We start from the raw sequence: 14,533 nt of genomic DNA on the forward strand, positions 1-14,533 counted from the left end.
TTTATTCGAATTTTTTTTCCTGCATTGTTTTTTAATTATACTGGTACATGAAATTCATTAACTAAAACTATATAATTGGTACAGAACTATGGGATTACTTGTTGTCAAAGTTTCCTTAGACAAAAAATAAAACATTTTTACGAATTGATGGAATATCAATTGCGATTGTTTTCTCTGCTTCATTTTTTTCAGCTTTAACCTTATTCAGAAGCTTTTGCCGTGTGCTGTTTTTGTTTTTCAGTTTGTTTCTCCCCCGACGTGCAATGACTCGGTCGGTAATGAGGGAAAGAGAATGTTTACAAACGCATGGTGACTTGTATACGTTGAGTTTTCCTTCTCTTCTTATTTCATTGCAACCAACGCGGTTCAGAAATACCTCATGCTTTTATTATTCCACTCGAGTGTTTATGAGACGTGAAATGAACTACCGTTACACGCTGCTCCTGCTTTTGCTGCTGCATACAGTACTGTTAGATTACAGGTATATATACATATACTGCCGTTGTCGCATTTCGCGATGGAAGAAAACAGCGAAATTTAATGAAATCAAGGGAACCGAATATGCGAAGCACGGAATTTAGACCGCGCCATCTTGTGGCAGTAAATGTGATTATACAAAAACTTGCGATTGGTTCGTGTTCAAAAATCAAATAAGTTTTACATCCAATATTTTACGCTACATTTATTTAATGTCACGAAATAGAAATCCAGAGTTTGAACAAATTTTTTCATGCCTTAGTATATGTTAAATGTACCGAAAACGATCAACTAATTACCACTTTCGACGCCATCTTGCCCTAATCACACTCACATTACGCATCGTGTTATAATATATGATTATCTTTGTCGATGATCAGCAAAAATCGTCGAATTGAACGAATATTGGATCTTTCACTGTGACTTGGACAAGAGAACGTTGACTAAGCGAAATATTCCAGAAAAATGACTATTTAACAAATTTATACCAATGTTAGAGAAGTTGAGTTTGGAAAATATGAATATTTTTTATTATCCACAGTATAAGCCACAGAATTTCAGGCAATCCTAAAGTAGAGAAATAACTTCTGTAAACAAGCCAAGTTTGCTAAGATAATCCAACGAATACTATACGTATTATAACGTTAATGTCATAATAATTCAACAATAATTTTTAATTCAATTCAATTCAATTCAATTATAGCGTGCAGTGGTGACCTTTCAATAATATCTGTAAATATATATACCTGTATACGTGTAATGTATATGATATAATGTAGAATACGTTCGTGTTTGTGTATGCAGTAAAAGGTCCAGTGTGGCACGTGACGTAACGACCTCAAGTGACCGCGATTGACTCAGTCAGTCAGGGATTGAATGAAGAACGTTGATCCTATTACTTATTACAAGTGCACTGTATACATGCAGTGTTCACGTATCTATAAGTGATATTTTTATACCATGAAATAAAAATGAAATGAAGAAAAAATCGAATATTCTCCTAATTTTCATTATTTCAATAATCATCTTTCGCCTTCAATCAATTCTATAATATGTTCAAATCGATTGACGATGCACGTTACAATTTTTGCATTTTAGTCTATTCGATCATTATTTTCGTTATAAAAATATAGAAAAAAAATAATCTTAGTACTGCAGCTATTTAAACTCTTGTCTATTGTCGTTTCTTCTTCCAACAAATTTCGAACCAGGTTTTCGTTTGTTTTTCCCCGCGAACTTTGAATTGAGGATAACATTCAACGAATTTTAATGAAACAATACCTGCGCCTATAAGCCTCCATAGAGTAAATCCTTTTTTGGATATTGAAAGACACGAAAAATCTGCGAGTCGAGACTTTATTTTCTTGAGTATTATTTATACTACGCCGTAGGCGGCACGTTGTTTGATAAAACGATAACAGGACACTTTATGATAATTGGATTCCACTGTTGCATAGTCTGCAGAAAACTCGTTACAAGTATGTTTTATACAACTAAGGTATATATATATATATATATATATATTATACCCATACAAATACGATGCAGACGGTAAAGATTCTGATTATTGTTATAACAGTTAGTATATAAACGTTAAATGCACACACATATGGATATAGCTATGCTATATATATTATATATGTGACGTATGCAAATTGAGTCCGCAGTAATTATAATAACGATGACAACAGAATGGATCGAGTCACATGATCGAACGATTCATTATAGCATTAGAGGCACAGTCAGCAATATCGTATACCTATAAATGTCAATGTGCAATGCAGAGAATGGGAGAGATATTCAATGATAAACGATCGCAATAATATTGAATAACAAATCCAGTAAACGTCTGATTGGACTTTGATGCAACGGCAATATACAGCTCTTTGCTCTGAATATTTATAGTTACGTCAACATAAAATATATTATATAACATTTACATATGCTCCTAATTGTGTTTAATTTTCATTCTCAAGATTACGTTACGAATTTTTTTAACCAACTATTCTGCTGTAACAGTTTACTCAATTAATTAATACTCGAATGGAAAGATCAGAATTGAAAAAAAAAACAAAAGAAAGATGAATAATAAAAACCTATAAATAAAGTATCTTGTAGAAAACTATATCCCAAGTTTTTAAACCTTTCGAAATAAATCTACAATTTCTTGTCAAAATAATAATAATAATAATAATAATAATAATAATAATAATAATTGTGATAAGTAGGTGAATAGATAAGAATCGTAAAGTGTACAAAAACTGTAGACGATAATGTGCTACACAATTTCTTATAATAGATGGATGAGCAACAAGCCGCGAGAGTTCTGCTAACGCGTGTCCTCAAATTCTGCTCACGTATGTGAAAAGAGAGAAGGAGAGTAGCATTGGTGGGAGAAAGAGACAAGATAGGAAAAAATAAATAAATAATGAAGAAGAAAAAAACAGCAAAAAAAAAAAAAATGAACGAAACTCATGCAAGGAGTGTCGTGTTACGTAATCTCGTTAGACACAAACAAAGCTTTAAGGAATTCCTGCTTGTATACATACAATACACACATTACACACACATACACGTTTGCGCGCGCATATATATAAATATATGTGTAAAGCTGTACAAATACAGTATGTACATTATAATGCATATCTATATATAGATGTATAACACGTACTACAGTCTGCACGCGAGAAAATGTCGATCTGTGAGAAGAGAGATCATAATATTATACGGTGCTGGTAGATCTAATATACCGTGTGTCCATGAGGAATGTGCGCACCTTGTGCGCGTGCGTCAAGTCGTTCGAATTTTATTGGCTGAGAGTTAGCGCCTGATTGAGCAGCCAACGCAATACCAATCGCGACTGGCAGAAAATGTCCCTAGGAGCCCACGCTCCACAGCTAACTGAATACGTGATAAGTAAACAAGCAGATATTTACAGTGAGTATAGTGAGCAAATTCTTTTCCCCTAGAAGCGGGAAAATTTATATTCAATGTTGAAAATTTTAACATTGATATTTCTTTGCTTCTTGTATATTTAACCTTTGTTTGACACGCCTTTGCTCCGTGAAATTAAAGTTACAAAAAATTTTTTCAAGTGATAGTATTTAATAGTTCATTTTTTATAACGATTTTTGTCACTGGGGTAAATGTGATTCTACAGAAGTTTGTCAAATAAGGGTTAATATAGACTTTTCAAATGGAATTATTTGAAAAAAAAAGATCATAAAACAGAATTGATCAATTTATAGTTTGATTAAGTATATTTGACTACTTATGAGTTATTCAAACGTTTACTGGAAACTAAAAAAGAAAAGAGAAGGTGAGAACGAAATTTAAAATGTCACCAAAGACGAGTTTTACGGTTAACGAATGGCGAGAAAAAAATAATTTTAGCACTTTAAATCCTGAAATTTAGATGTTCTTCATGAATGAAATTCATGTCCAATAAAAGCGTCTACTATGCATTTAATTATTTTTTTTTTTTTTCCTTTTTCTTGTGGCAATAAACGTAAAACCGTTATAATCTTTACTACCTAAATAACGTTGTATTCGCATCGGTTTTATGTTAGTCAAGCAAGTGATTCAAGATGATTGATCGGTTTAAAAATCCTGTAACGAAATCGTAATAATTCTAAAATGATCGATCGAGAAGGAATCTGAGTAATGCAAGTAAATAACGACGATTTCCATTGAACAATTGAAGGCTATGGAAAATAAACATGACAGCAATATAAATCTGGGAATTCGGTTTATTCCTTTTCGGCAGAACCGTCTGAATGAAAAGCTACAAAATGGGGAAAAAATCTATTTTAAAATCTGCATTGTTATAGTTACCTCCAAAGTGGACAAAATTTATATTATTATTTTTGTAAGTACGGTGCAGCAGATGTTCGTCAAGAATTAAATTGTCACGTCATAACTACATAGCATAATATAAGATTCGTTGAATATTTTTTAGACAACCTATGGAGATCTAATAAATGAGTAAAATGAGCTCAAAAACGATTAAAATCGGATAAAAAAAACTTGAGAATTTAATTGAATTTGTACGTTGTAGTTATCAGATCTTTTCTAAATCTGCTCCTTTCGTGTTCGATTAGATCATTGGCGAAAATATAACTGCTGGAGACTTTTAAACGGCTTTTATCTATTTTCCTAACTTTTAATTCAGACGGTCCCAACCGTTTCCGACCATTCATCCTTAACGGTATAACTGCAGCGTGAAGTTTAGCCGGAGTTTCTCGAGGGGCTTTTTCCCTTATATAGTAACAGGTTTACCTGCAATACGTTATATGCACTAGGTAAGCATGAAAGGAACAAAACGATTGCGCTGCACCGTGTAATCTTATGTAAGTGCTTTAGATACGCGTATATGTATATAGGTATGTATATATATGTATATAGGTATGTATAATATAAAGACGTATAATCTTCTCGCTCGTGAGCCCGGAGGACGAGGTGAGGAGAAGGGGAAGGTTGAAAATCAAGGGATAGCAGATAAACATGAATTCGAAAAATAGGTCGACTGCCGATAAATTTGAATAACGTGTTTTCCCCCTCTAGAACAGGATATTTCACTTTATATGGGGAATTTCATAGGGTTGACTGGAATTTATTTCCTCGTTTTTAAAAATCTTGGAGCAATTTTGTGTACAATTTTCCTTGATTTTTTTTTTTTTTTTTTTTACAACTTCCACTGCATACTGAAAGATATTTGTAAGCGTATTAAATAATTCATCACTTCGAGGAAACAAACATATACCTAATACTTCAAGTAAGTTCATAAAATTTTTTTAAAACTTCTTAACAAATTTCCACATTTTTTTTTCGCTGGTCCGAACGTTTGAATAATAACTTTGGTACGACGGAGTATATTGGAAAATAGAAGAAAACTACTGTACCTACACTGTTATTTCAGGGTACTATGAAATACCTGAATTACAACAAAATTGTGAATGGTGAGTGGGTGTAACCACTTGGAATGGCCCATATATAGGCATGTAGATGAAAACCCAATCCAGCAAACGGTTTAGAAAAAATCTTATTCAGCCTGAAACCGGGTTGTTGTCTAAAGGCTTCAGTCACCACGCGAGACCGTAGAAGAAGCCATAGAATTAGCTATATAAGTCTATTTTTTATACACCGTCTTCAGACGCTCTCCTGTTTCTCTTTTTTCTTCTTAATCCCGCCTTACGTCAATCCTGCAGCACTAATAACGGCAAGAAGCACGACGGTGTCTAATATTTGCAGTATCTTCTATTCTAAATTATCTCGAACATTCTCTTTCTCTTTACACGCAAATGGTTGAAGCTCAAAGTGCTTCTTCGGTGACAAAAAAATTTCGCATTCGAACACTCCTTATTTACAAGCGAATAGCGCTACCGTCACATCGTCATGACGGACGGACGGAGTGGAAATGCGCTGGTTCTTCTCTGCTAGTCTAAAAGTTTGTATTTTTTGCTCCAAAAACGATCTGAAAACTTTACGTAGATTGCGGAAGCAGAGCTGGATGAAAAATAGAATTACAAGATGGTGACGATCTAACCGAAGAAAAAAAAAATTAGAATCTCTGTACATCTAATCATAAATTTTATATTTCGGATTTTGAAAATTTATGTAGCGTATACTGATGACTCACAATTCGAAACGGCAAAATGCTTCGGATGAAATGTGATTGAACAATGACCCTCAGTTATCAAATTATTAAATGTGTAAAAAATATATATCCTACAAGCTGTAAACCATGGCGTCAGAAAGGTACACGCTCCAAAAAATTATGGATTTTTCCTCGCCTCGGTATACCAGCCAAACTTTTATCTAAGTTGCATAAACAGAAGAACTGAAGAGGTGAGTATCAGACCTCTAGATCGTAAATTCTCTTATAGGCTTGTCTCCTTGGCCTAAAAGATGGATGCTATAATATCACAGTTTCATCGAACAGGCCTTTACGTACTTCAGTTATTACCGATGATACCTATGCCTATAAGCAGTTAATTATATGAGCGAAATGCCTTAACAAACGAAACGCAGAATATGATTGGAGGTTAAGTGGGGGATGCGAATATTTTAGGCTAAGCACGCTAAGTTTAGCTGACTGATAACTGCTACGAGTGAACATGAAAATATGATTCCGATCTGCCATACTTGATACAGGAGAGTTTGACATCTCATAACCTGTTTCGAGTAAGTTGGCTCCGCTGCCCTTGCAGCAAAAATATCATCCATTTTCGACTAAGCTTGCGTTCCGAAATTAGCTGACAGCGCTAAAATTCCCTAGGACCCGCACAGAGCTAGTCACAAACTTGACAGCGCAAAAGAGACAAAAGATTGTTGACAGCATTGTGAGTTAATTTCGAAGCTTGATCTGTTATAAATTGAGCGAAGTTGAAGGTCCGTATTTTGGGTTAAAAATATGCTCCTGGAAGTTTTATTGGAGTCCATGATCCGAAGGCCTAATACTTTTTCCAAGAATCTCGGTCCATCGAGACCACGCGAGGAAATCCCTTCCGATTCATACCGAGAGTTTTTCTTGAAAATATCTGCTTAACAATTGCAACTCGTCTAGTTTATAAGCTTAGCCAATTTCGTAAAAATTTTGTTGGCATGGTAGGCAGAGTGATTGATCGATGCGATTCGATTCTAGGGAATTTGATCTTGTCAGGAAAAGGCTTGCTTCGGGCTGCGAGCAGGGATGTCAGCCAATCAAAATTAAGCAAGTTGAATTGCGCGCGCTACGAGCAGGTCCTTTCAAAAAGAACTCTCGGTATACCTACTGCGTGAGAGTCGCGGTCTGCAGGCTCCGCATCACGGTCACTGACCTTTGTCTCGCTTTATTTTCTCTCTTTGTCTATACCGTAGATCCTCTCCGTCGCTCTCGTCCTGATTCCCGTCGACGATGCTCGGTCGGTAACGAGTGCATCTCTCTCTTCGTAACCCTTATCCCAAGTTCACCGATGTTGCACGCAGTACGCACGGAGTCCCATAAAACTATTTCATAATTTACGGAGAACCAATGACGACACATCAAGCGCAATATGATACAATAAAGTAGAGGTTATAGAAATAAAAATTTGAATGATAGAAAAGAACTACAGTTATGTAATGCGTGTAGGGTATTTTGTGTGAAACAGGTATAAATTGTTGTAAAACTTTTTTCGAATGCATCAAAAATTTTCTTACTCCGAAAAATATTTTCGTTCAGTCTTGCAGATTTTTGTGCAATATTGGATGTGATTTTAGTCACGATATTCAAGCCATTTTTGGGTGATAGTTTTCAAAAAAGATTTTATTTCACGAATGAGGGAAATACCTTCGATATTCTTTACTTAAAAATTTACTGAATTTTTCATCATAAAGCGCCGAACTTGAATGTGATAAAATAAGTCGAGTGGCAACTACAATGATTTAGGAATTAAAAAATAAGACAAATGTTTGTATTAGAAAGAAAATATCTTATATAATTTTACGTGTTTACCAACTGATTAGAAAGTTAGATTCTTTTTGTGATTATGCATTTGATTAATTATTTTACTCTTGAATCAATAGCGAGTGGCTAATCCAAAACTTCATCACAAGTTCTGCGTAGCATGAGGAGATTTTATTAAAATTTCTATGAAGCAAATTAAGGGTACATTATTTGATGAAAAATAATTTTTTTAAAACCCTGCTGAATCGCTTTGAATATTGTGATTAAAAACACAAAAAATTCATTCTCTGACAGATCTGAAAGCTGAAACTTTATATCGAGTTTCAGAAAAGTAAGCTTCCAAAACGATGCGTCGTACAAAAATACGTCCAAATTAATAAAATTAAAATTAATCAAGATAAATTTCCGAAAACACTTTGCCAAAAGAGCATACCCAGTTAGCAAAGAATGCCTTATATACGAACAATTAATTACCCCCGTATTTAATATCCCGAGTGAAAAATCACTAGAAGTAGTCCCACTTTCATTAAAAATTGTACAAGAAGGTAAAAAGAAAATGGTAACCCTGCAGCCCAAGTGAAGGGCTCTTAAGTGGCTGAGGAAGGTACCTTTAATGCCTTCGGGAACCGGAGATTCGAGGCTTCGGAGAATTCAAACGGATTCTTTCCTAATTACGGGGGGTTGCATTCCTTTACTTTACTTTAAAGGTAGGTATAGGCATGTAGGTATTCCGATTCGATGCACCGGTCGCTCCTGCTCGGTGGAGACTCTCATATGGAACGGGTGCAAGCTTCTCTTCTTGTCTTCCAAAAATTTAATTTTGTTTGTTGTGGGTTGAAAGGCGTTCTACAATTACTACAATTTTTTTTTTTTTTCATAATTTGCCGAAACATGAATTTTTTGCATCATCAAATCCGTCTAGTTCTGTAAGTGTCTGCTTTTTTTAGTGATTGCAAGGTCACTGTAAAAAGTGAAATTTGAAATTCAGCGAAAATTTTTAAAGTTTCTGAAATTGACTTTCAATTTTATAACTCGGATATGAATTGAATTGATGAAATAATATCAGTGTTTTTAGATTTCAAAGATTTTCAACGTCTCCATTCAATTGATTCTTAGATTTTTGTCGAGAGTCTCTCAAAAAATTAATTTTCTGTGCAACAGATTGAGCGATACTTAATCGGCTAATAATTTTTGTTTCATTAGAGAAAAAATTGTTTTTGTCATCAATCAATCCGTCTTTATTTTGTTTTCGATTTATGTGATTTTGAAAATTTATGAAAATTCATAATTTAACAACAAATTCAGATGAATATTGTAAAAAATCATGAATGAAGCTTTTAATAGATAGAATAGAAGAAAAAATAAAATTAAAAAAAGCAAATACACAATTCGAATTCAAAACTTTACCCGGTTTTGAACATAATATCCCATGTGTAATGGAAAAGATTGAAATTTTTTATGAATACATCCCAATATCACATTCTAGCTTCAAAAATTCGTGTCTTAACGTACTCGTAGAATCTCATAAAGTTTACTGGGTGGGAGGTCTGAGAAGTCTCATCTGCTAGTTTCAATATGTCTCCGTGACTAGACTCTGAACCAATAAATCCTGATAAGAACGTGAACGATGTTCAAATAGCGATAGCTGGGATCAAGCGATCGAATATTTCCGAAGATGGAACGGAATCTTGATCAATTTTTTGGGTGTAGTCAAAAATTGGAATGATTACACCGTAAGATATATGTAGAATTTTTCAATACTCATGAAATTGATTTCAACGACTTTGAAATGTAGAAGGTTTGAATATAGAAATGTCAAAACGTATGAAAGTCAAAATATATAAAGAGCCAAGGTACAGAATCGCCATAATTTTTGAATTTTTCTACATTTCTGTTTGTTCGATTTGATCATTACTAATTTTTAAGAAAAGTTAAAATTCATAAATTCAAAATTTAGAATCGTCAGAATAAATATTGAAATGTGTAAAAATATAGAAATTTCGACGAATTTATATTTTGTTGAAACGTAAAACTGCAAAAAACCGAAAAATAGGAATTTAAATAATTCTGTACTTTTTTTGGCTAAAAATGAAAACCTAATACATAAAAAACCAAAATTGAGAATCGTCAGAATAATTGTTGAAATATAGAAAAGTACAGAAATTCCGACGCCGTGAATTTTGGCTAGAGTGAAAAAATAAAAATAAAAATACGGAGGAATATGGAAATTTGATTAGCTAAAGTTTACCTTTCTGTACTTGGACTTTCGTATTTGCTTAAATCTCATAGCCTGAAATTGTATGAATAAGATTTTCGCATCTTTGAAAATTCAATACCGTGCCTACCCTTCGGTTGTACGATCATTTTACTTTTTGCCTTGATTAGATTATTTCTGAATTTCCAAAGCTTTACTGTCAGGGCCAACGTCCTGATATATTGACAGTGTACACACTAATACCTTTCCACATTCTGCAATTTACACATTCGGAAGTAAAGAGATTTAGGCGAATATTTAACGCCCGATACGTGACGCTGTTGAACCTCTATCTCACGGTCTCCTTTTATTTACATATTTGCCTTTCACCTATCGCAAAACATTACACACTGCATATACATATAGCAGATTATACATATATTACATGACAGCTAAACACACGCACTCTCAGTGTTTCTTGTTTAGATGAATTATTTTTCAGCAGTTATTCGTCATACTTGCATAGCTTTATTGTTACACTGAAATTAGTGAAAAAATATGTCGTGAATTGTTATGTATTGCACGGTCGATTGTTCAGTTTTTGTTTCTCAATTCCCTTCTCTTACTGTCGAAAGAATTGAAATAGTCCTTATACGAGTAACTAAAAAATTTGGGTATTCCTGTTATTTTCGAAAATAAGAATTTTTCGTAAAACGATGTATGTACATACATTCTCACAATAACTCAGAAATGGCTATGCCGATTTTGTTCAAAATCTGTTCAGGTGACGGGATAACTTTAACCTAATTTGGTCCATCCGTTTTTGAGTTACTGTCGAATCAATCAAAAATGTTTTTTTTCTACAAATAAGCCAGAAATCGCTGAATCAAGTTCACCCGAAATCTAGTGAGTTGTATGTTAAAATAAATCGCATCGATTAAGACCAACGATATCAAAATCCGTTTGATCGTGCCTCAGATATCGTCGAATAAAAAATTGATCAAGATTCATTTTCGAGGTAATTAAACGAAGCGAATTTGATCGGTACAATTAATAAAATGAGAATAGTTGGAAATTTTTTCGTGATCTAAACAATTGAGTAGTTGCCACATTAAAGATCTTTCAGTTGATTCTAGGGAATTTTATTTTGTCAGTAAAGGTTTGCTTTAGGCTGCGAGCACAGATGTCAGCCAATAAAAATTAAGCGAGTTGAATCGCGCACGCGCACGCGCACGTTACGTAGTGTGTTCCGAAATTATCTGACAGCGCTAAAAAATCCCTAGGATAGAGGCAGAGCTATTCACAAATTCCGGAGCGTAAAAGAGATAAAAGATGATTGTTGACAGCACCGAGAGCTAATATCTGTACGCACCCCAAGAAGAACCTTTAGTAAAAGCATGAATTACCTGATAAGGAAGAAAGAAACTCTGTGTACATATTTGATCCCTAAAGATGGCGACTTTGTAGAACCTCACAGCATAATGAGATACGAAATACATATATGTGTATAGAGTTACTGTTTAACTATACATCTCTACATACTCATGCATAAATCAAGGTGAAATCTGTGAAGAACGCAGCGCCTACGTTTCCTCTCCGTCTCTCATCATTGGTTTAGCCGCCATGTTTGTCACGTGGTGATATTTTATTACCAATTTGTATGCGGGTTATGAATCATTGCAATTAAGTACGGAGGAAGATTGGATTGCATATTTTTCTTCTAACTTCACTTTCCCTTATTATTCCAAGGAACATCGGAATAAGATCTCGAGTTCGAGAAATAAAGAAAATAATTACTGTTTATGTCCATGAAAACTAAACTTTTTGTTGACTTTCGAAAAAAATTACAGTCATATGTATACGGATAAGTTCAAGTTCAAGCCTTCCGAAATACTGTTCATAATTATTCGCCCACTTTTCACAAAAAAGAGCATCTGTCAAGTGTGTTCGGAAATATTTAAATTATTAATAAATTTTTTTACAAATCCAAATATCTGTGTATCAGGATGATGATTTTTTACATTCAACGACATTTCGTCTGTCAAAAATTATGTCCTTACAGATACTGGCGATTGAAACCTGCCTTGTACTATGAAAAATTTGAGATTTTAAAAAAATAATTACATCGTAATTATCATACGGTGGACTGATCTGTTATTTCACCTTTTCAATCAGACAAAGCGATGAACTCATGCTCTTCCTCTTGAACTGGGTGAATGTGCGTGTTTTTTCTTCTAACTGAGTTGGCAGACTGGAATTACTACGTCATGCAGACATTATATGAGGCATTCCACACGAATTTGGTCAGATCTTAGCCTGACCGTTTTTAATTTAGTCAAAAAATTTTCAGGCAATAATAGCAGACTTGAAATCTTAAATTTTGTTTTCTTTTATGCAACTGTTTTTTTTTTTATGATTCCAGCTATTTATACTTTTCAAAACGGGGATTTTTAATTCTGATCACTTTAAAATTCATCCTGTATGCAGAGTTATTTATTTTTTATTTCCAACGTTTCCGACATTATAAGAAAACCTACGTTAAATTCATCTGCAAGGTGAAAAAATCATTTTCTTTTCAATTTTTCATCGTATTTCTGTTCAATACAATTTATCAATCCTTTCAATGACATGAATAGCGCTTAAATATTATGAAAGAAACATTCTTCTCATTCAAAGAATTGTCATTTGTTTCGACAATAAAATATTGAAAACAATAAGTTGGCTAATTCAATGAAACCATATATTATTTTAACGAAACAAACATTGGTTCCGCCATATTAACAGATAAATTTACGAAACTTTCTCTTATTTTGTGTGCAATACCTAAAATATTTTCAATTACATTAAGAACGTAATTGATATGAAAACCTGGTCGAGTTGACATGGATTAAAGATTATACAACTTCTTGAATCAGGTTTTTAATTTTTTCTTTTGTTTCTTTCTTCCCTGTAAACGTCAAACTATTTGTCTTAAATCACTCCTATATTCGTAGATATTTCAGAGAGCTAGATGGAGTGGCACTAGTCACTTCTTTACCGTTAATTATTCATCCGTGAGACTTCTTTGCCGCGGTTACGCGCAACCATTCCTTTCTTGGTCACCGTCCATCCGCGTCACACGACCTTCACCTCGTCACCTCGAGCATAAAACAATAAATCCCTCATCCCGCGACACAGATATTTGCCAATAATTATTAAGATATTACCTTTGTATCAAAATCCTAATACAATTAATGAGGATTAAGTGAGTATTGCCTCCTGATTATTCAACACATGTAACCCGATTGATTAGTCGTTAGTGTGTCTGATCAGTGAATAGCTGAGCAGTAATTACCATAGAAATGATTTTACGTAACTTGAAGAGAGGAATGAACATGGTAGGCAAAAAATAATTAATTTTTTTTTTTTTTTTTACACTGACACATTATAGACGACGTATACATTTGATTTGCTGCAAATAGCTATATAATTGTGATGTTAATTAGCTATGTAAAATGTCTTGTAAACATTCTCGCAGATGTGTAAAAAAAATATTTATAAATGAAGAAATAAATCCCTTAGGAATCCGTCGCAATATATAATTGTATTAATACGTATTAGGAGATTTCACTTTTTCTCTGAAGCCGTGCGTCGGCGTGAAACGCGTGTTTTTCATACATAGGGCATTCTATACAAAAAAAAAAAAAAAAATAAAAACCTCTCGGAAGCAACGGTGTAGAAAAATTCTCTTAGATACCAGCGAAAAATCTTGCACAATCGCATGGCGAACGATTAGAAATTGCAAAAATTTATTGCTATATATGTATACATGAATACCGTGGATATACCCTATTCGAAATAAAGCTACTATAAATCAGTACATAAAAATTTCTCAACTATTCGAAATGCCTGTTAGTGATAGACATGATCGATTATTATAAATACGTTAGCATGAAATGCCCTGCATAAAAGTACTGCGTACATATTATAACGCGTGAAAAGACTATAAAATCGTATTGCGCAGAAAATTGTTGCAGAAGCGGTGTGAAATCGTTTTTTTCTTTCTTCTTTGTTTTTTTTTTTTCCTCTTTTACCTTATTTTCTCAACGCGTTAGGTTCTATACTTCCCCTGGCATGGCTATACAATTATACATATAGTATAGTGTGAAATCTCGGAAGTTACTAAACATACAACGAAAACCATGTCAGGCACTTGGAAGCCTTTCGTAATTTCCGTTTGACGTGCAAATAAAACCGCAACAGAAAGCAGTTTTTCTCTTATGTGAAATACGTACAGCTATCGGGTTTTTCTCTTCCTTTATTGCTGCATTATTTGTATTTTAATGCATTTGTATAATACTATCCATAGATTTACAAATTCAGTCAAATCAAGTTGGTAAGAATTATATACTATTTGGTATACTAAACATCGATCGTGACAGAAATGAAATTGTTTC

At 33.7% G+C, this 14,533-nt stretch overlaps 1 protein-coding gene across 8 annotated transcripts in view; it reads right to left on the reverse strand.

Moving 5' to 3' along the window:
* The window catches only part of LOC124414877 (spectrin beta chain, non-erythrocytic 1), an 81,231-nt gene that overhangs the window by 32,351 nt on the left and 34,347 nt on the right, over positions 1-14,533 (reverse strand). The gene's annotated exons all lie outside the window — the stretch shown is intronic.

The sequence above is a fragment of the Diprion similis genome, chromosome 14, assembly GCF_021155765.1.
Source record: "Diprion similis isolate iyDipSimi1 chromosome 14, iyDipSimi1.1, whole genome shotgun sequence".
Taxonomy (NCBI): Eukaryota; Metazoa; Arthropoda; class Insecta; order Hymenoptera; family Diprionidae; genus Diprion; species Diprion similis.